At 42.9% G+C, this 22,541-nt stretch overlaps 1 protein-coding gene across 1 annotated transcript in view; it reads left to right on the forward strand.

Moving 5' to 3' along the window:
* Positions 1-15,547: 15,547 nt before the first annotated feature.
* LOC119165508 (uncharacterized) overlaps positions 15,548-22,541 on the forward strand; it is a 48,367-nt gene continuing 41,373 nt past the window's right edge. Inside the window, exons 1-2 of the mRNA XM_037417675.2 lie at positions 15,548-15,607; positions 15,945-16,285. The gene's annotated coding sequence lies outside the window, so the exon portion shown is untranslated. The remainder of the gene's footprint in view (positions 15,608-15,944; positions 16,286-22,541) is intronic.

Consider the following 22,541-nt stretch of genomic DNA (forward strand, 5'->3'; position numbering starts at 1 on the left):
GGACACCACACGGCATAGCAGAGAGCTTGGAATTCCTGCGTGGGCTTATTTTTTATATGTGAGGTTTAACGTCCCAAAACTACCATATGATTATGAGAGACACCGTAGTGGAGAACTCCGGAAATTTCGACTACCTGGGGTTCTCTAACGTGCACTCAAGTCTGAACACATGGGCCTACAACATTTCCGCCTACATCGGAAATGCAGCCGCCTCAGCCGGGATCGATCCCGCCACTTGCGGGTCAGCAGCCGAATACCTTAGCCACTAGACCACCACGGTGGGTCTGCGCTTATTTTTTTCCGTGTACGAGGAAGAATCACCGCCAGGATCTCTTGGCTGAACTGAAGGAAATTATTTTGTGTTGGACAGCGGAACACAGCAGGGCGCATGAGATTCTAGCGTGCGCATATTTTTTTCCTGCGTACGAGCAAGAATAGCTGCCAGATTTTTCTGGCTGAACTGAAGAAAAGTATTCTTCGGCAGACAGCGCGACAAAGTGCCGAGAGTATGGAATTCCAGTGTGCGGATATTTTCTTCCCGCATACGAGCAACAATTACCGCAAGAATCTTCTGGCTGATCCGAAGGAAAGTATTTTTCTTTGTACACTGCGGCACACAGCAAAGCACATGGGAGACCAGCGTGCACATGCTTTTTTTTCGCACAGAGCAAGAATCACCGCAAGAATCTTCTGGCCAAACGGAAGGAAAGTATTTTGCGGCGGACATCGCAGCAGGCAGCAGGGCGCGTAGGATTCCGGTGTGCGCATGTTTTTTTTCCAGCGTACGAGCAAGAATCACCGCCAGAATCTTCTGGCTGAACTGAAAAAAAGTATTCTTTGGCGGACACCGCCCTTGCGCCACTAAAATCCCAATTCCTTTTCCAAATGTCCCAGTTGCCGTTGTGCCTATAAAATCTACCATCATCAACGTCATCCCTCTGGACAACAGCCCGTGATCGTCGCACTGTGCTGTATCTTCGGTAAATAAACCCTTGTTTGATGACGACCTGCCCCGAGATGCACCGCTGCACCGGGTCGCAGAAGCGACGAACCCGACCGTTGCGTATGTTTTTGCGGGTGGCGACAGTGAAGTACGTCGCATCCCTTCCCCGTCGCTTCATAGGTAAGCCTTTAGCACAGTGTAAGGATAAGCTAGGGGGGACACTCCATTTAATGGTTAATAAATGCTTAACCACCACCACCTTGCAAGGAAAAAACGCGGGCAGATGTGTTCGCCGATGACCTTGAGGTACGAGTAGTTGCCGTCGCGCTTTTTCTTATGTGATTCCTAAAGAGAAAAGAAAAGTGAGCGCTGTAACTGTCTGCATCAGAGTGCGACACCTCAACAGTAGCTCACAAGTGGTGGGGGTAAGGAGGAATTCAAATTGTAGGATTAAAAGGTATACATAGAGAGAGGATGGGAGAGTGAGGCGCAGAGACAGCGAGTGACGGAAGTAAAGAGGAGATAGGAAAGATGGACACAGTAGCAGGAGTCCGACGACGGGGCACCACTAGGCGAGAGTTCTTGTCGGCGTCAGGAGATGTTGTAGGGGGAGCCCAGTCGGCCAGAGCTGCGCTGACGTAGTCGTAGGGGACAGGCGGCAAGAGGTGGCGTAGGACCAACCCAGTCGGCCAGAGTTACGCTGTGATCGGAGATTGTGGTTATAAGAGGGAGAAGAAGAGAAAAAGGAGCCCCGTAACTGTCTGCATCAGCGTGCGACACCTCAACAGTAGCTCACAAGGGATGGGGTGAGGAAAGAATTAAAGAATAGAATTGAAGGTATATATATATATATATATATATATATATATATATATATATATATATATATATATATATATATATATATATATATATATATATATATATATATATATATATATATATTTATATATATATATATATGCAAGACAGAGACGACGAAACTTTCGTGAAAGCGTCTTTCGTCGTGGAAGCGTGTTAGAAAAAGTTATTTTAAATCGTCTTACAGATTTTGAAGAGAAGCACAGTCTCCTAAACAGCTCACAGTTTGGCTTCCGCAAAGGACTTTGTACGGAGTTCGCATTGCTAAAACAAAAAGAGTCACTTTTGGCAGCGCTAGAACAAGGAGAATTGGTTCTTGGGCTGTTTATTGATTACTCTAAGGCTTTTGATCACATAAATCACCAAATTCTAATTAAAAAGCTTGACCGTTACGGTTTTCGAGAGAATGCCGCGCACCTAATTACGTCTTACCTGGAACATCGGAAACAAAGGGTTCATATCGACGACTGTTTTTTTCGATCTATTGCCTTTATCTTCTGGCGTACCACAGGGGAGCATCTTGGGACCATTTCTTTTTAATATCTATATTAATGACGTGGTCAGCATTAGCCCTAGCACTGAATTTATTATTTATGCTGATGACACCAGCATATTTTTACGAGGAAATTCGGCGGACAAATTAGTTGGCGAAGCAAATTTTGTATTGGAAAACCTAAATAGCTGGACTGAGAAAAACCATTCTAAAATAAACACGAGCAAAACCAAATCTGTATTATTCAGAAGTAAAAATAAGAAGGTAACATTGACGCAACAAATACTGCTGAATTCGACCCCGGTTGATATTGTACCCAACATTAAAACACTAGGAGTGATCTTCCAGGAAAACCTTTCTTGGAACGAGCACATCGACACAATATCAAGTAAGTTATCTCAAATAGTGGGACTAGTCTACCGGAATCGCCTGATCCTTCCGAGACATGTAATGATATTAATTTACAACTCTTTATTTTCCTCAAGAATTAACTATTGCCATCTAGTTTGGGCATCCACTAGTCAAGAAAACATACAAAAATTGTATTGTCTACAAAAAAGATTTCTACGTGCTGTAGAGGACGTGCCTTCACATTTTCACACCTACCCGTTGTTTGAAAAGTATAATGCAATGCCTTTTGAGAAGATGTACAACTTTAGATTAACGAAATCTATAAACAAGAATTCAAGGGGGAACATGTATTCTTGACTGAGCTTGCCAACCTTAAAAGAAATTGTCAGCCTTATAAAACGCGAAACTGCGAAATTTGGACTGTTAAAACTTGTAGAACAACATATGGGCGACATACGTTAGGAAACAGACTTCCGAGGCTACTAAATGCTTTATATGAATTTAACTTTCAGCTGGAAAGCAACACTTTCAATGCAATACGTTCCTTTCTTGCAAATAATTACATTGACACTATATAATATCTCGCGCATGCCTATGAGTGTCAGCTATAGAGAATATGTCGGTGTACGCTAGGCATGGCGATTTGTAACCACCTCATATTTTCTCATATTTTCTCATATTTTTTTTTCGGTCGTGTATTGAATGATTTGTGCCATATTGTAGGGTAGTTTCTTATTGCTGTAATTTCTTGTTGTGTTTCTTGATGCATATGCCAATATGTCAACCAATGTGTCAACCAAGTCGCTGCATTTATTTTCTTCTGACAACTTTTCTTTACACTAATGTTTCATGCCTTCTTTGATCTGAAATTGTTAAATGATCCGATTCTGTTAGTTTCATTCTGTACTTTATCGCGATGTATGTCTTTATTGTGTACCTATTCGAATTTTTATGTTCACGCCCTTCCTGCTAAAATCCCTGATGGGATTGGCAGTATGTCGAAATAAAAAAATAAATAAATAAATATATCTATAGTGTACTCTATGTAAATTACAAAGTTATGTTAATCTGTATGCATGTATTATGAAGGTAATCTGTATGTACTGAGCTATTTAGTACATCCGTTGGTGTATATTTTCTTTTGTGTATGGTTTGTACGCAAGACGTGGTTATTTGTAGTGGGCTCACATTTTCCTTCGGGTCCTGTGCTAAGTGATTTATCTGTTCAGTACATATTTTTTTTTATTTTTTTTCCTTCTCTTGTTGTTGTTATTGTTGTTGTCGGTTTATGTACTGAGAACACCGTTTTACGCTGGTGCCAAAACGGGGGCCCGCAGCTTCGTCAAGCTATCCTTGCGATGGCTTTTTCTACCGGCCTCCGGCATTGTGTACTATGTACAAGATGTCAATAAAGTTCACTGTTCACTGTTCACTAAACGTTTTCAGCTGGTGGACCAGCCTTCGTCAGAGTCTCGTCTCTTTCTTGCATACAATACGTTGGGCCCAGCGTGAATGACGTTCAAAGAATCCTATATATATATATATATATATATATATATATATATATATATATATATATATATATATATATATAAATATGAAAGTAGATGCGCTTTCACATAACAACTGTTTATTGTGCCGACGTTTCGACAGGAACCCTGTCTTTTTCAAGGCATAATACTATTTACACATGTTCCGTGCCTTTTTATATCCTGTCGAGACAGGAGGGGAGGGGTCAAATGAGAAAGAGAGAGAGAAAAAAAAAGAAGGAAGAAACAGCGAAACGGGAGGACAAACAATAAATAAAATATAGAAAATCTAGGAGAAGAAGCAAGACCGACATGGCGTAATTAGAAAGGGGCGGCATTTCAACAGAGTAGGGCAGAGGTAGATGAGGAGTGTCATCATTGTCAACAATACCTTTCCCGCACCCACACTTCCCCAAGTGGGCAGGGAGCCGCCGTTTTTGTATTTCACCTTTCCGTGTAGTCGGCTGGCGGCTCGTTCCTCTTTGAAGTGTATGACAAGTTAATGGGGAGGGCTTAAGCGCTTTAAGTGCATGCTGGTGGCATCGGGAGTAGCGAAAAAGCCGGTGAATGAGGCACTGCCATCGATATTCGTTATATGCATTGGTTCCTTGTCAGTGAAGGAACAGAATGTGCGTAAAAGGATTAACGAAGGAAAAAAAAAGAAGAAGAACAGGGGGGGGGGGAGAGACTGTACCACTCCGGGACAGTCACCACACAGTTAAGGCGCACTAGGAAGATATGCGCGCATGTAGGAAAAAGTTAACGAAACCACCTAGCTGTCAGCTTCTTGTCAGTGAAGGCAAAGAATGTGCGTTGAAGCTTGACGAAAAAAAAAAAAAGGGAGGGGGGGGGGGGGACCGTACGACCTCCGGAACCACTTATCTGTGCGTTCCGGCTGTGCTTGATGAGGCAAATCGTTTCTTTGTTGTCAGATGCATAGGCCAAAAGCTTCGTTAGCGGGTAATATTATTGTCGTAATGAAACCGGACTGATTAGAGAGAAGCGTTTGCGTCTTTTAGTTGTCGTAACGCAGACAGAGTGCCTGGGTGTTCATTTATTCCGTATTTTATCGTGTTAAATTTGTAGATAAAATAAGATTCCCGTTGTTCCCGTTCTCTGATTGTTCGAAATTTGTTTTCTAGTAGTGTAACCCTGATGTCATCAAAGCTGTGGTCTTTTAATGTGCAGTGTTTTGAAAGTGGAAGGCCTGGCAGAGATCGTACATGTGCCCGATGGTTGTTGAATCTAATTCTAAACGGAGTGTCTGTCTGGCCCACGTATTGCTTGTTACATACCCCACATTCCAGGAGGTATATGACGTTGTCGGAGTCACAGTCTAGTGCACCTCTTATCATGTGCTTAAAATCCGAGTGGGTGCTTTTCGCCACTGTCGTTGTCTGCATGTGTTTGCATACCCTGCATCTGCTTTTTCCGCAAGGTTGACACCCAATTTGAGATTTCACACCTATCTTTGAATTTATTAAATGATCCTTTATATTTTTCGGCCTTCTGTATACAACACAAGGAGGAGAAGTGAAAATTTTGGATAGTCGCACGCTCTGTTCCAATATGTTGAAGTGTTTTCTTAGGACCTTGTTTATGTTCGGTGGGTTGCTCGTGAAAGTTAATAGCAAGTTTTTGTTGCGGTGTTGGTCGGCGTTTCTCTGGTGGTTGAGAAGAATCTGGCGGTCCAGATTTTCAGCTTTTTTGATGGCGTCATCGATGATAGCTGGCGGGTATTCTTGATTAAGGAGTACTTCGCGCATATGTGTGCTGTTTTTGTGGAAGTCCTCGGTGCGGGAGCAAATTCGTCGAAATCTGTGTGCTTGGGAATAGGGAATGCTGGTCTTGCAATGTCGCGGGTGGCAGCTTTTGAAGTGCAGGTATTGTTGCCTGTCTGTAGGTTTTCTGTATACGTTAGTTACCAACGCACCATCGTCAACTCGAATGAGTACACCAAGAAAGTTTATTTCAGTGTTAGAGTAGGTGTGTGTAAAATAAATGCTGGGGTGTACCTGGTTGAAAGCCTGTATGAATTTGAGGAGCTCGTTTTCCGAATGTGTCCAAATTATGAATATATCATCTAGGTACCGTTTATAGAGTAATGGTTTGATATTACAAGATGAAAGAAAATTGGACTCTATGTGGTGCATGAATATGTTAGCGTAGTTTGGGGCCATTCTTGTACCCATTGCCGTACCGCTGATTTGAAGATTGTACTGGTTGTTAAATTCAAAGCTGTTCAAATCGAGTACAAGTCTTGTGAAGATTTCAATTACTTTTTTGCTTGGATAAGCGACAGGGTTGTGTGTGCCATACGATTCAACAAGTGCCCTTACACCATCGTCATGTGGGATATTTGTGTAGAGTGAGCTAACATCCAATGTTACGAGAAATGCACCGTCTGGAATTTTCACGTCTGCTATTTCCCGAAGAAAGTGGTTTGTGTCACGCAAGAAGGACTCATGTGTGGGTGGTATGTCTTTGATTAAAGAATCAATATAACTGGAAATGGGTTCCGTTAACGTTCCCGTGCCTGATATAATGGGTCTGCCAGGGTTATTTTCTTTATGAATCTTCGGCAGCATGTAAAAACGACCAGGCGCCGAATGTACCGTGATAAGTGCCTTTTTAAGCTTTGAATTAATGGCGCCTTCACGTGTGAGATTCTCTAGGGTTGTTACAATGATTTTTTTGTGTTCCGTGGTAGGGAACACAAAAACCCTACCACGGAACACAAAAAAATCATTGTAACAACCCTAGAGAATCTCACACGTGAAGGCGCCATTAATTCAAAGCTTAAAAAGGCACTTATCACGGTACATTCGGCGCCTGGTCGTTTTTACATGCTGCCGAAGATTCATAAAGAAAATAACCCTGGCAGACCCATTATATCAGGCACGGGAACGTTAACGGAACCCATTTCCAGTTATATTGATTCTTTAATCAAAGACATACCACCCACACATGAGTCCTTCTTGCGTGACACAAACCACTTTCTTCGGGAAATAGCAGACGTGAAAATTCCAGACGGTGCATTTCTCGTAACATTGGATGTTAGCTCACTCTACACAAATATCCCACATGACGATGGTGTAAGGGCACTTGTTGAATCGTATGGCACACACAACCCTGTCGCTTATCCAAGCAAAAAAGTAATTGAAATCTTCACAAGACTTGTACTCGATTTGAACAGCTTTGAATTTAACAACCAGTACTATCTTCAAATCAGCGGTACGGCAATGGGTACAAGAATGGCCCCAAACTACGCTAACATATTCATGCACCACATAGAGTCCAATTTTCTTTCATCTTGTAATATCAAACCATTACTCTATAAACGGTACCTAGATGATATATTCATAATTTGGACACATTCGGAAAACGAGCTCCTCAAATTCATACAGGCTTTCAACCAGGTACACCCCAGCATTTATTTTACACACACCTACTCTAACACTGAAATAAACTTTCTTGATGTACTCATTCGAGTTGACGATGGTGCGTTGGTAACTAACGTATACAGAAAACCTACAGACAGGCAACAATACCTGCACTTCAAAAGCTGCCACCCGCGACATTGCAAGACCAGCATTCCCTATTCCCAAGCACACAGATTTCGACGAATTTGCTCCCGCACCGAGGACTTCCACAAAAACAGCACACATATGCGCGAAGTACTCCTTAATCAAGAATACCCGCCAGCTATCATCGATGACGCCATCAAAAAAGCTGAAAATCTGGACCGCCAGATTCTTCTCAACCACCAGAGAAACGCCGACCAACACCGCAACAAAAACTTGCTATTAACTTTCACGAGCAACCCACCGAACATAAACAAGGTCCTAAGAAAACACTTCAACATATTGGAACAGAGCGTGCGACTATCCAAAATTTTCACTTCTCCTCCTTGTGTTGTATACAGAAGGCCGAAAAATATAAAGGATCATTTAATAAATTCAAAGATAGGTGTGAAATCTCAAATTGGGTGTCAACCTTGCGGAAAAAGCATATGCAGGGTATGCAAACACATGCAGACAACGACAGTGGCGAAAAGCACCCACTCGGATTTTAAGCACATGATAAGAGGTGCACTAGACTGTGACTCCGACAACGTCATATACCTCCTGGAATGTGGGGTATGTAACAAGCAATACGTGGGCCAGACAGACACTCCGTTTAGAATTAGATTCAACAACCATCGGGCACATGTACGATCTCTGCCAGGCCTTCCACTTTCAAAACACTGCACATTAAAAGACCACAGCTTTGATGACATCAGGGTTACACTACTAGAAAACAAATTTCGAACAATCAGAGAACGGGAACAACGGGAATCTTATTTTATCTACAAATTTAACACGATAAAATACGGAATAAATGAACACCCAGGCACTCTGTCTGCGTTACGACAACTAAAAGACGCAAACGCTTCTCTCTAATCAGTCCGGTTTCATTACGACAATAATATTACCCGCTAACGAAGCTTTTGGCCTATGCATCTGACAACAAAGAAACGATTTGCCTCATCAAGCACAGCCGGAACGCACAGATAAGTGGTTCCGGAGGTCGTACGGTCCCCCCCCCCCTCCCCTTTTTTTTTTTCGTCAAGCTTCAACGCACATTCTTTGCCTTCACTGACAAGAAGCTGACAGCTAGGTGGTTTCGTTAACTTTTTCCTACATGCGCGCATATCTTCCTAGTGCGCCTTAACTGTGTGGTGACTGTCCCGGAGTGGTACAGTCTCTCCCCCCCCCCCCCCCCCCCTGTTCTTCTTCTTTTTTTTTCCTTCGTTAATCCTTTTACGCACATTCTGTTCCTTCACTGACAAGGAACCAATGCATATAACGAATATCGATGGCAGTGCCTCATTCACCGGCTTTTTCGCTACTCCCGATGCCACCAGCATGCACTTAAAGCGCTTAAGCCCTCCCCATTAACTTGTCATACACTTCAAAGAGGAACGAGCCGCCAGCGGACTACACGGAAAGGTGAAATACAAAAACGGCGGCTCCCTGCCCACTTGGGGAAGTGTGGGTGCGGGAAAGGTATTGTTGACAATGATGACACTCCTCATCTACCTCTGCCCTACTCTGTTGAAATGCCGCCCCTTTCTAATTACGCCATGTCGGTCTTGCTTCTTCTCCTAGATTTTCTATATTTTATTTATTGTTTGTCCTCCCGTTTCGCTGTTTCTTCCTTCTTTTTTTTTCTCTCTCTCTTTCTCATTTGACCCCTCCCCTCCTGTCTCGACAGGATATAAAAAGGCACGGAACATGTGTAAATAGTATTATGCCTTGAAAAAGACAGGGTTCCTGTCGAAACGTCGGCACAATAAACAGTTGTTATGTGAAAGCGCATCTACTTTCATATTTATAACCTTGCGGCAACGGAAGTTATTCTTCTGCATATATATATATATATATATATATATATATATATATATATATATATATATATATATATATATATATATATATATATACAGCTCAGCACTACAAAGAAAATTACAAATATATGACTGCGCCAGAACGTACTTTCCTTTAACCTCATAGCGGTATAGATTTGCACCACGCCAACACGGCTTTGCAAAATGTTACAGCTGTAGACACTCAACCAGGTGCTTGCTGAGTTGCTCATCGAGCCGCCGCGGCACCAGCTAGTGTTGAAACCATTCAGTTTCTTACACATTAAAAGGAGCCTTATGGCATCTTCGGCCCAGGTTGCACTGGCACCGTGATAGTGGAAGGAAAGTTACGTCAAACACAGCCCCAGTTTCACGCCCCGTTATGGGCCAGACGAATGTGTGAACCACAAGACTCGAAATCACAACAGCCGCGCCGTCAGCGAAAGATGCCATTCAGCACACAAGAATTTTCAGCGTGCTGTTTGTACTGAAAAGAAAGAAGAAAACGATGAAAAAGCATACGATGACATAAACTTGCAAGATGCTACGGGTCCCCTTGGTGCTCGTCTGTACTCCAGGCTGTTCTGCTGCATCAGTTTGTGCCAAATGGGCGAGGGTTACGATAATTTTCGCATCACTTTGAGTTTCTAGTGAAATCCTGGCAGTAAAAGTAGTTTTGTGCGAGTTCGGTTGGACGATGTAAGCTCACGCACGTTTACCGTCCCATCCGGCCATGTTGTGCGGCACCGCCAGCTGTAAATTACGCCTGAAATAATGGAAATTACTGTGTCGTCTGCCAGCACCCACAGGCTGATAGAATTTTTTCACGCTCCACTGTCGACCACCGCGGGTGCGTGGACTCAGGTCGTGGCTGGCCCAGCCGAACATGCAGAACTGCGTGAGTGGAAACCAGACGAACGTACCGCACCGCACGAGTGCACAGATAACACTACTGGGGCCGCCAGCCGAAGATTCCATTATTTTGAATTCATCATTGAAAGCCAAAATTGAGTATGAGTATTGATGATGATATTTGGTGTTTTTTGGCCAAGGGCAATTTGATGGACAAAAAGCACCAGTTCATGGGACAAGCGGTGTGGACAATACTTGTGATTAGCGGCTGTATAAGGGCCTTAACCTTCCTCGCCGCACTATGGCGGGTAAAAACAGCAGCAACAAAATGTGAAAAGTGTGTGGTGTTGCTGGGTGACGAGAGCTTGTGATAATGGAAACCGTGGTGGACATGTATGGCCTTAGCACAAGTGCCTAGATAGTTTACACTCTTGCGTCCAAGCACTGTGAGGCAAGTGCTTTGTTGAGTGTAGCCACCACAGCGGAGACTTCTCTAGAGAGGTCGTGCTACGAAGTGCCATGGTATACGATATGAACTCTGCGAGGTTCTCTAAAAAAAGCTAAAAACGATTTATGCGTGAAACTTGGTTGCCTACCGATGATGATTGCAGGTTGAAGTGGTATCTGTTGTCGGTAGGTAACGGAAAGTGTTGTTCTCTTAGCGTGTCTAATTCTTTACACTGGATGAAAAAGTGAAGTATGGTGATCACTTCTCCAAATCTATCACAGAAAGGTCGATCGCCACCAGACAAAAGAAATGAACGTGTAGTGTATGTATGTCCTGTTCTTAACCTTGTAAATATTACTTCTGTGTGGCGTCATTTTAATACTTGCGGACAATGACAAAGTTACGGCTTGATGACATTCAACTTATTATCTGTGTGTGTGTCCCACGTGCTCTGCCAATAACCTCTGACCTTTCATTTTACAAAAAGTTTGAAGTAGAGTGCAGGAATTGGTATAAATGTATTGTAGCGGCTTTGTTCGCGGATACAACTAGCTGGTCCACCAGAAGGTTGCCTTGTATTTGGCGGTGTCCTGGTACCTAACAGAATACAGCATGCTGCTTGGATGAGCAGACTGTGCATAAGAGCAAATAAAGCGAGGCAAGAACAGAATTTTTGTGCTTTTTAGGAGCTTTCAGTGCTTTTGCTACGCTTGGAGTATATATGTATATTATTGGCTTGTGTAGTTTTATTTGTTTGATGTGTTTGACAGTTGCAAGTATCGCATAAGCTTTGCCGGTGAAAATGCAAGTATCAAGATGCAGAACGCCGACTTACAAGAAGGATGGGCCAACGGCTACGTACGAGACAGAAGTGTTGGTCTCTGAGGCATCCATAAAGAACTCAGGAGATGTATATTTCTGTTGTAGTTGTAAAAAGTATGTCTCACTATGTACAATGGGTGCATGCTACGTAGCCTCCAAGAAAGACACGTCGCAATCTACCATCTGCCACTGCCACGGTGGCAGGCATACTGTGGGAGCCATCAAAAGGTGTTCAAGTGGCATACCATTTTTCTTTGCTAGGCCCTTCACACGGAGTGAGTACGGCTGTCTCATGGAAGGTCGTTTCTAAAACACAGCAAGGCTTGGCATATCTATAATTTGAGAATTTGAAGGATGTTCTTGTCTGCATTTACATTAAGATAATGTTTAAAAGACATGTAACATCTCTGTAGGTGTAGCGACCGTTTGTTCGATTCCACGTACAGGCTTTTCACGAGGCTAGTGCGGACAGCACCTGTAGAAAGGCGGATGCCTAGATGATGAGCAAGGTCAAGCATTTTAAGGGCAGTAGATGTCACAGACTGAAAGGCTATTGCCCCATAATTTAGGTGAGTACTATGAGGCTTGCACAAAATTTTATCAGATACTTGTCACTTCCCCACGTAGTGCGGGACAACGCATTTAGAACATTCATGGCTCTTGCTTTTATGCACTTGTTTTTTAGATACTTGAAGTGTGGTATGAAGGTTAGCTTGGTGTGCAAGATTAGGCCTAAAAATTTGTGTTCGGTAATAAGGGAAACACGTTGCCCATGTAGTTGAGTATGGCGTTCGGAATGGATGCCTGTCTTCCTGGAGAACAAAACACACTTGCTTTTCTGTTCGTTCAGTCGGAACCCGCTTTCTTCTGCCTAAGTGGAGACTTTTTTCAAACTGAGCTGAACCTGCCACTCACGCATGGAGAGATTTTAAGACTTGAAACCAAGCTGCACGTCATCGACATGTGTGCAGTAAAACATAACTTGAGCGATGAACAAGCGTAAAGAATTCATTTTGATAATAAAAAGCATGCAGCTAAGTACACCATCTTGCGGTACTCCTCTTTCTTGGACAAATGCTTTGGAAAGAACACTGCCCACTCAGACACGGAATGGTCAATTTGACAAGTAACTTTAAATATGGTAAACATGCGGCCACGCGCTCCAAGGTGGGACAGGTCTCTTATTATTCCGAAGCGCCATGTTTTATCGTAAGCTTTTTCGATATCGAGGATCAGAGAGAGAAAATATTGTTTGTGGACGAAAGCATCTCTGATCTGTGCCTCGATACCAACAAAGTGGTTGGTGGTGAATATACCCTCTCGATACCCGCACTGAAATAGGTCGAGCAAATTGTTTGTTTCAAGGAAATACACAAGTCGGCAGTTTATCATTTTTTTTTCAAAACTTTTTCACAAGCAGCTTGCAAGTGCAAAAGGCCTGTAACTTGAAACTGAGGAAGGTTCCTTGCCCTCTTTCAAAATGGGGAATATTTGAGGCCTCTTTCCAGGAAGTAGGGATAGCGCCAGAAAACCAGATATCATTGTTCAAGCAAAGTAGGGTTTTTTGTGTTTCGAATGCTAGGTTTTTCAACATTTGATACACCACACGATCAGTACCTGGGGCGGAATGAATGCAGGAGTTTAGTGATGTTTGCAGCTAAGCTAAGCTGATAGCTTTGTGTTATGTTTCGTGTATTGTAGATTTGTGTTCTAGTTTCTGCTTTTCAATTCTTGTTTTGTGTGTCTGGAAGGCTTCACTATAGTGTGACGAGCTGGTTCAAAGTGTGCGCCGAGGAAGTTTGCTTGATCTTCCAAGCTGTCAGCTTGGGTGTTTACGAGAGAGAGTGAATGTACTTCGTGTCTTCGTGTGACTCTTTTAACCATGTCCTAGAATTTACCATCTTGTTTATATGAATTGATGTCTGATATAAAGCTGTGCCAACACAACTTTTTCTTCTGGCCTGTCGACGCGTCCTCCCGCCTTGAGACTTTATCTTTCTAAAATTTGTAAGGTTCTTCGCTGTTGGAAAGTCTGGAAGCAGTTTTCATGCTTTATTTTGCTTTCTACATGCATTTCGACAGTCACTGTTTCACCAAGGGACGTGTCGCCTGGTGGACCGTCAAGTTATGGGATACACTTTGTTGAAACATCAATAAGAAGTGCTGTCAAAAAGTCTACAGCTGCATCTATACTTAATTGACATATGTCCGACCTACTTAAGCGGATAGTTTCTCTGAACTTTTCCCAGTCCGCTTTGTCTGTCTGCCATCTGGGAACAGGCGGAAATGTTGTAGGCCCGTGTACTCAGATTTGGGTGCACGTTAAAGAACCCCAGGTGGTCGAAATTTCCGGAGCTCTCCACTATGGCGTCTCTCATAATCATATGGTGGTTTTGAGACGTTAAACCCCACAAATCAATGCCATCTGGGAACAAGTGAAAGACCTCTATTGGCGTACTTAAAATGATCAGGATTGGTCACTTCCAAAAGCATTGTTGATCACTTTCCATTGAAACAGGGGTACAAGCGATGGGGAGACAATGCTGAGGTCTATGCTTGAATAGGTTTTATTGGCGAGGCTAAAGTATGTTGGTGCTTTCCTATTCAAGAAACACGCACCCGAAGAAATGAGGAACTGTTCCATTAGGGGACCTCATGCATCCCAGCGAAAGTCGCCCCATAATTCATTATGTGCATTCAAGTCCCCAAGGACCACATAAGGTTCCAGACGTTTCTATCAGTGACTGGAATTCGCTTTTGTGGAGTATGTAAACAGAGCAGATGGTGTCAGGTTTGTTCAAAAGAACTGCTCGAAAAGCCACTGCCTCAAAGGATGTTTTTTTTTTGTGGTAAATGTGTACATGTAACGCCCTGATCAACTATAATGGCCACACCACCAGATGATGCAACTGCGTCATTGCGGTCCTTTCTGAATACTACATAACGACGTAAAAATTTGGTGCTCCTGGAATTCAATATGTCACTTGTGCACACAGCTAAACAATATGTTATCCTTATGCGTAACATCTCTTGTTACCCGGAGGTAATCAGCCTGGCTCAAACATCATCTCAAACGGTGATAGCAGTCATTAGGAGCTGCTTTGCTAGTTTCGGAGTCCCGTCAGTGGTCGTTTCCGACAATGGACCACAGTTTGCATCAGAAGCTTTCAGGGACTTCAGCAAAGCCTACGGTTTCTCACACGTTACCTCAAGTCCGCACTACCCACAAGCAAATGGAGAAGTTGAGCGGATGGTACGTATGCTGAAATATATGTTTCTGAAATCAAAAGACATCTATCTGGGTCTCATGACATATCCAAACACTCCTGGAGTAACAGGCTACAGCCCGGCTCAACTTATGATGGGCAGACGTCTAAAGACGACGCATCCCGAAATTGACGAAGCTCTCACTCCAAAGTGGCCTGCTATTTCCAAAGCGCGAAAGAAGGATAAGGAAGCCAGGGGAAAGCAAGCGCGCAACTTCAACAGACATCATGCGGTTTGGGAAATGCGACCATTGTAGCCAGGAAAGTATGTATGGGTGCAAGACCTTCCTTGTGTCGCCCGAAACGTTATAGCCCCTGAAAAGTGTGCTTCTGTCCTTAAAGATGTTTTTGTTAGAATTTTTCATCATTGACCATTGTTTTACCATCGATCACGCAGTGTCGTAATCCGTCCCCAATGCATCCGATAATAATTGATCGGAGTGCCGTAGAATGCCTGATCAATAAATTAAAAATTTCTTCTCCCCCTGGTTGCGACACAATCAGCCCGAAGTTTCTGAACAGCACGAGTGTTTACAATTTCATCATACTTACCAAAATTTTTCAACAATCACTTGACACAGGTTCCATCCCAGCTGAATGGAAGATAGGGAAGGTGATTCAACTTCCTAAATAAGGTAACAAGCATTCTCCGTTTAATTACCAACCCATTTCACTCACCAGCATTCCATGTAATATTCTCGAGCATGTATTATTTTCTAATCTTGCCAACTATCTCGAATTGAACTCTTTTGTCACGCAGTCTCTGCACGGATTTCACTAATCGTATTAATGCAAAACGCAATTAACATCATTTACACACCATCTGCATGCCATTCTTGATCGCTCATCTTTTGCAGACTGCATATTTCTAGATTTCTCAAAAGCATTTGATAAAGTCTCTCATTCTGTTTTAATCTACTACCAGCACAGCTGGCACGTGTGAAGGGATCACTTTTGGCGGTACCTTTGCAGGATTGTCACTGGTTGAGTCGGCATCTCTGAAGATCCTGCCTGCTATGCTCGTTTCGTGGCTGTCGATTGTGTTCAGCGCGTCTCCCGGCATCAGTTGCACGCTGCCGATAGCGACCCCATCGAATGACAAGCTGGATGCTGTGTCAACTGCGCGGACCTGTTGCGTGATCGCCCATGAACGACACTCACCTACCGAACTCGCCTTCCTCCGGGCAGGCCAATGAACGACTGCATCAACAGCTCTTGAGGATTTAAGCAGCTGGCACGCCAACGCACTCTTTAGTGGGCAAGGGAGCAGCACCTTCAGAGCGGCTCCTAATCGGCAACTTTTCATCATGCAGGTGTGTAACCACTTTTCGCTGTATGCGAGAAAAACCGATGACCGTTGTACCCTGCTGTTCCCGTTCCCACGGGTGTTGCGTGAAACTTTGTCGGAGTGTTTTTCTATGGCGGTAATATTACTGTGGTGCGGTGACATTTAATCCAACCGCGGTCCCACTACTCGCTCAGAAGCACTTCTTGACATTGAAAGCTTGCCTGACAACCCGAATAGATGGACGTTCTTTTCTGGTTACTGAGGGATGTTCATGCCCGCTCGCTCCAAAGTTCTAAATTTCAGGCTGAGATTGTGGCAGACATCAAAAGTATTAAAACCGGGCAAAAGACTATTGAAACGAATGTCTCTAACATACAACAAAGACTGAACGCCCTGGAGGAAATAGCTCGTGCTGTGGATGACCTTGGTGCGCAAATTTCGGAATTGCAGTCCACTGCTGGTTCTTTAGCCACACAAAATGCTCTTTTGCAGTCGCGCATTGATGAACTCGAAAACCGTTCACGCCGTATCAACTTGTTGTTTCATGAATTGCCTGACTCAAAAAAAAAAAAACCTGGCAACAAACTGAAACTAAATTGACTACAATTTTAAACGAAGTGATAACCATCACTTCCCTCTGGTTAATTGAACGGGCACATCGCATAGGCAGTCTTACACCAAACAAATGTCGTCCGGTTATCGCGAAGTTTGTGAGCTTTATAGTGAACGAACAAATACCTTCGGCACGTAAGCTTTTCAAACAGAAAAATATTGCGCTATCCGAAGATTTTTGTCTAGGCACCCGCATTGCCCGGAAAAAGCTTACTGAAGTTGCTAAAGATCAACCGGTTCCCCTCCCTTTTTGCTGAGTCACAATAAGCTCACCATAAACAAAAAACGTTACAATTACAACGCAAACAGTGACCACTTTGAAGATTTTCAGAACAATGAAAACCCTGTTTTACGACAACCCGTCACTGCGTCTGCGCCTGTTCTTGATACTGCGGCATAGGGAAGCGATAGGGGTAGTGGACGAACGTTAACACATATCTTTGTATTATTCACCAATGCGCGCAGCGTCGTTAATAAAAAAAGATTTACTGTCTTATGCATTAGATTCTTGCTCTGCGCCTGTTGTCGCAATCACTGAAACTTGGCTGTGTATTAATATTAAAAACTCTGAAATTTTCTATGATGCCTCCAGATTCAATATCTACCGATTCGACCACACGGAGTCTCGAGGCGGTGGCGTACTTCTGGCCATTTCGAACGAATTTCTTTTATCAAGCATTTCTATAAGCAGCAATCTTGAAATAATCTGGGCCTCGGTAACCATTGACCATCGAAAGTTCATCCTGGGTGTTTGCTATAGACCCCCCTTTTCGTTGCCTTGTTTTACAAATGAACTGCATGACGTCCTCAATATTATCTGCACACAGTTTCCTTCTTCCTCCGTCATCCTTCTAGATTTTAACTTCCCTAATATGTGTACCACCCCTCCCGCTGTAACCCCATATTCAACTGAAGTACATGAATTCTTGGATTTGTGTTCTGTCTTTTCCTCACTCAACGTGTTACCGAACCCACTAGGCTGTCCTCGACCGCATCTAATACGCTTGACCTAATTCTAACTAATACACCTTATCTTATCTCTGCTGTTACTTGCTGTCCTAGAATTAGTGATCACTTGCTGCTCAATTTTCACATTAAAACTACTGCTTCCGCGCCCTCTAAAAAATTTAAAACCATTCTTGACTTCAACAGAGCCAATTTCGATGCACTCAATAACGAACTTCACGAGTTTACAAATGTATTCTTGAGTACATTTGACAACTATGTAGAAGTTAACTGGAACAGGTTTGAAGCTCAAGCTCACGAACTCATAAATACATACCAAAGCGAGTCATCACCACGCATGCTCAAGCACCATGGTACAACGTTTATATCAAGCGTCTGGCGAATAAGAAAAAACATTTGTATCGCATCGCCAGACGCTCGCCTTCTAACTCGCATTGGGATGCGTACAAGATTGTTGCCGAAGATTATATTTCGGCTATAAAAAACGCTAAACAGAATTTTTTATCTAATGTGCTTCCGTCTATGCTTTCTTCAGACTTTAAAAAATTTTGGCGTACCATAAACCCTCCTTCCGATGACACCATCACCTTAAACGACACATCTGGTGAACCAGTTCTCAGCAATCTTTGTGCTATGCTTCTCAACGATGCATTCGTAAAAAACTTTTCCGCGGCGTCGACCGTTGCGAAGCCTCCAACTCAAGCACTCAGTTGCGCAGCTATGCCTTCAGTACAAATTGATGTTTCCAATATATTTAAACTTATCACTTACCTAAATAATTCCTCATCTCCTGGCTTTGATGACCTAAGCACAAAATTTTTGAAAAACACTGGTGTTGATTGTTATATCATATTAACAAAAATATTTCAGCAATCATTGGCCACGGGTACGCTTCCTAAGAAATGAAAATAGGAAAGGTGATTCCAGTCTATAGGTCCGGAAATAAAAATATTCCATGTAATTATCGCCCCATTCCTCTAACAAGTAACTGCTGCAGAATACTAGACCATGTCATCTACAGTAATTTGGTTATCTATCTAGAATCCAACTCGTTTTTCGCAGCAGCCCAACACAGTTTTCGCAAGTCGTACTCCTGTGAAACTCTACTAATTTACTTTACTCACAAATACATCAAATTTTAGATAGGTCTTCACATGCAGACTGCATATTTTTAGATTTTTCAAAGACATTCTATAAGGTTTCACACGGGCTACTACTTCACAAACTAAATCAATGAAACATTGACAGAAGTTTGTTGACTTGGATTCAATATTTTTTAACTGTCCGTTCGCAGTTTGTTGTCGCTAATAAATCTTGCTCTTCATTTAGCCCTGTTTATTCTGGTGCGCCGCAGGGATCCGTCCTTGGGCCCCTCTTGTTTCTTATTTATATTAATGACTTGCCTTCTTTGTTGAAATATAATGTCATTTTCTTTGCTGATGACTGTGTTATTTTCTGTGAAATAACCTCTGATAACGACGCTACCATTTTGCAGTCTGATTTGAAATCCGTCGTTATATGGTCGAAAACTTGGCTAATGGAACTCAACACTAACAAATGCAAGACAATGCGTGTTTCTCTTACCAAAACCAACCCATCACCATGTTCGCTTAACAATATCCAATTAGAGTCAGTTGGTTCCTACAAATACCTTGACATTCACATTACCACGAACTTATCCTGGAACTTTCATATTGAGCATATTGTTAACCAAGCTAACCGCAAGTTGGGTTACTTGCACAGCAACTTTTTTACAGCTCCATAATCACTCAAATTATTGCTCTACAAAACATTAGTTCATTCCAAACTGGAATATGCATGCTCAGTATGGGACCCATGTCACGGAAAACTTATAACTGCACTAGAACTTGTTCAAAATAATTATGTTAGATTTGTGCTAGGCAATTACCATCGAACCACGAGCATTACTAGAATGAAATCTGATTTAGCCCTCCCATCTCTCTCCATTAGGCGTCAAATTTCGCGACTAACAATTTTTCATAAGCTGTATCGCCACCCCGGGCTGCGTGGCGAGCTTATACCTAGGCCACACTATCAATCAAGTCGTGTTGACCATGCGCGCAGAGTTGCAATGGATATGTGCAGAACAATGCATTGCTTTCATTCCTTCTTGCCCCGGACAAGTCACGACTGGAATCGCCTTCCTTTTGACACTGCATCCATTAATGACGTCGAACAGTTTCGAAATGTTCTAGCTAACGTTGTATAATCAGGAGTTCTTCTATTGCTTTTAATTACATTGTGTTAATGATGTTATTGTATGTTGTATCTTAACGTCTTTGTGCTTTTTTTGTTCCTTGCTCTCACACCACTCTCCTCTGTAATGCCTTTGGCCCTGAGGGTATCATAAATAAAGAAATAAAATAAAATAATCTACTCATGCACAAACTACGCCATCTTAACATAGATCCCCAACTTCTCATTTGGCTTGAACCCTTCCTGCCCCATCGTTCTCAGTACGTTTCAGCTAACAACTCTGATTCACCCTCAAGAGCCGTTTACTCGGGAGTTCTACAAGGCTCTGTTCTGGGGCCGCCGTAATTCCTAATTTATAATAATGACTTACCTTCCTGTGTTTCATGTAATATTCATCTTTCCGCTGACGACTGCGTAATGTTTAAAGAAATAACTTCTAACAATGATACAACCATTCTTCAATCTGACCTTAACGCTATCAGTGCATGGTGTAACACTTGGCAGATGGAACTAAACATAACCAAATGCAAGGCAATGCGTGTTACCAAGTGTACTAACCCTTCGCCAGCTATATTGCTAACACCCCTCTAGATTTTGTTTCTTCCTACAAATATCTTGGTGTCCACATTTCATCTGACCTTACCCGGAACACGCACATTGCATACCTAACAAGCAAAGCTCACAAATCACTCGGCTATCCCCAACCAAATTTTTCACGTGCACCACAATCCCTCGAAGTAATTCTCTACAAAAGACTTATCCGGCCTAAACTAGAATATGCAGCCTCTGTAAGGGACCCCAGTCAGCATTCATCTATTAGAAAAAGTTCAAAAAAAGTTCCACATGATTCATTTGATCTAACTATAACAGGACCGCTAGCATCAGTTTAATGTAAGATAATCTGGAATTACCACCTCTAGATTTACGACGTAAAATCGCGCGCCTCTCTTTCTTTCATAGAATATATCACCACCCCTTTCTACGACGCCAACTCCTTTCAGCACCGCATTACATATCATCTCGCATTGATCACCAGCACAAAGTAGGCATTCCATCTTGTAGGTATTCCTCTTTCCTTCACTCATTTGTGTCACACGCTAGTGATGAGTGGAATCACCTTCCTCCAGATATTGTCACCATCAAGGATACTAACCAACTTAAAGTAGCGGTACGTGATATATTTCTCCAAGTTTTCTTTTTCCTTTAAACTAGGCACCGCCATTTATAGTTATATCATGCGTCTATCTTCATTAATACACCGAATTTTGACTCTCGTTTACACTTAACGTATCTTGTATTTTGTTTCGTTTTTTTGTGCCCCTATAATTTCTGTAACTACTTGCAATCTTTTAGAAATGTACTTAGGAATTGTTGTGAGTTCTTTTCTGCATTTTTTGTTCTTTTGTCTTGTGACCCTTTTATTAACTCTACCTCCAATTTTCTGTATTTTTTCCCCACCCCTATGTATTGCCATTGGCCCTGAGGGTATTCTAAATGAATAAAAAGTACTAAGGCCGGAGCCTTGGCCTGGATCATATATCGTGAAAACATCAACTAGGGTTATCCAACAGAACAGGAGGTGTGAACCTGGTGGCTTTTGGTCAGACTTCAAGTGACACCACCCCGAACTCCTCTGCAGATTTACTACCAGAACCAGTAGACCGGACATTTCAGTATGAGTCAAGCGACAATACCCAGTCACTTTCTGAAGGCTTGGCGCAAGAACCATCGGTCATCACTTTGCGTGAGGTCCGCAGAAACAAGGGAACTTACCGTACTTGGTGTGGTCGAGCCATCAGAAAGTCTGAAAGACTGAACTTGTATTTCAGGCTTGTTGAGAAAGGGGAAAGCAGTGACGCCTACTAAGAGACTGTTCAGGTGTGAATTAGTGGGTCTTCGGTAGGCGTCAACAAAAGCGAATTTAGGCACCAGGGTTTGGGATGAGCATAGCGAAACATACTATATATTTCTGTGTGGGGCGAGTGCTAAGCAACGTGGCTTTTGGTTGTTGTCTGCTGACGTGTGTGGTTGCGCATTACTGTCACAAGATACCGCTTGCGTGCTGCAGTACGGATGCATGCGACCGACACTGCAGCAGACAGCAGGGTGCTTGGGCATGTTTTTTCAAGCGTACGAGGAAGAATACCGCCAGAATCTTCTGGCTGAAATGAAGAAAATTATTCTTTGGCGGACACCACAGCAGTCAGCAGGGTGCAGGGAATTCCAGCGTGCGCGTATTTTTTATCGCATTCGAGCAAAAATCACCGGCACAATCTTCTGGCTGATCTGAAGGATATCGCGGACGCCATGGCAGACACCAGAGTGCATGAGATTCCAGCGAGCGCACGCTTTTTTAACGCGTACAAACAAGATTCACTGCCACAATCTTCTGGCTGAACTGAAGAAAAGTATTTTTCGGCGGACACAGCGGCAGACAGCAGCGCGCAAGAAATTGAAGCGTGCGCATGCTTTTTTTTCGCTTACGA

Source organism: Rhipicephalus microplus, unplaced genomic scaffold (assembly GCF_043290135.1).
Source record: "Rhipicephalus microplus isolate Deutch F79 unplaced genomic scaffold, USDA_Rmic scaffold_34, whole genome shotgun sequence".
In the NCBI taxonomy this organism is placed as follows: Eukaryota; Metazoa; Arthropoda; class Arachnida; order Ixodida; family Ixodidae; genus Rhipicephalus; species Rhipicephalus microplus.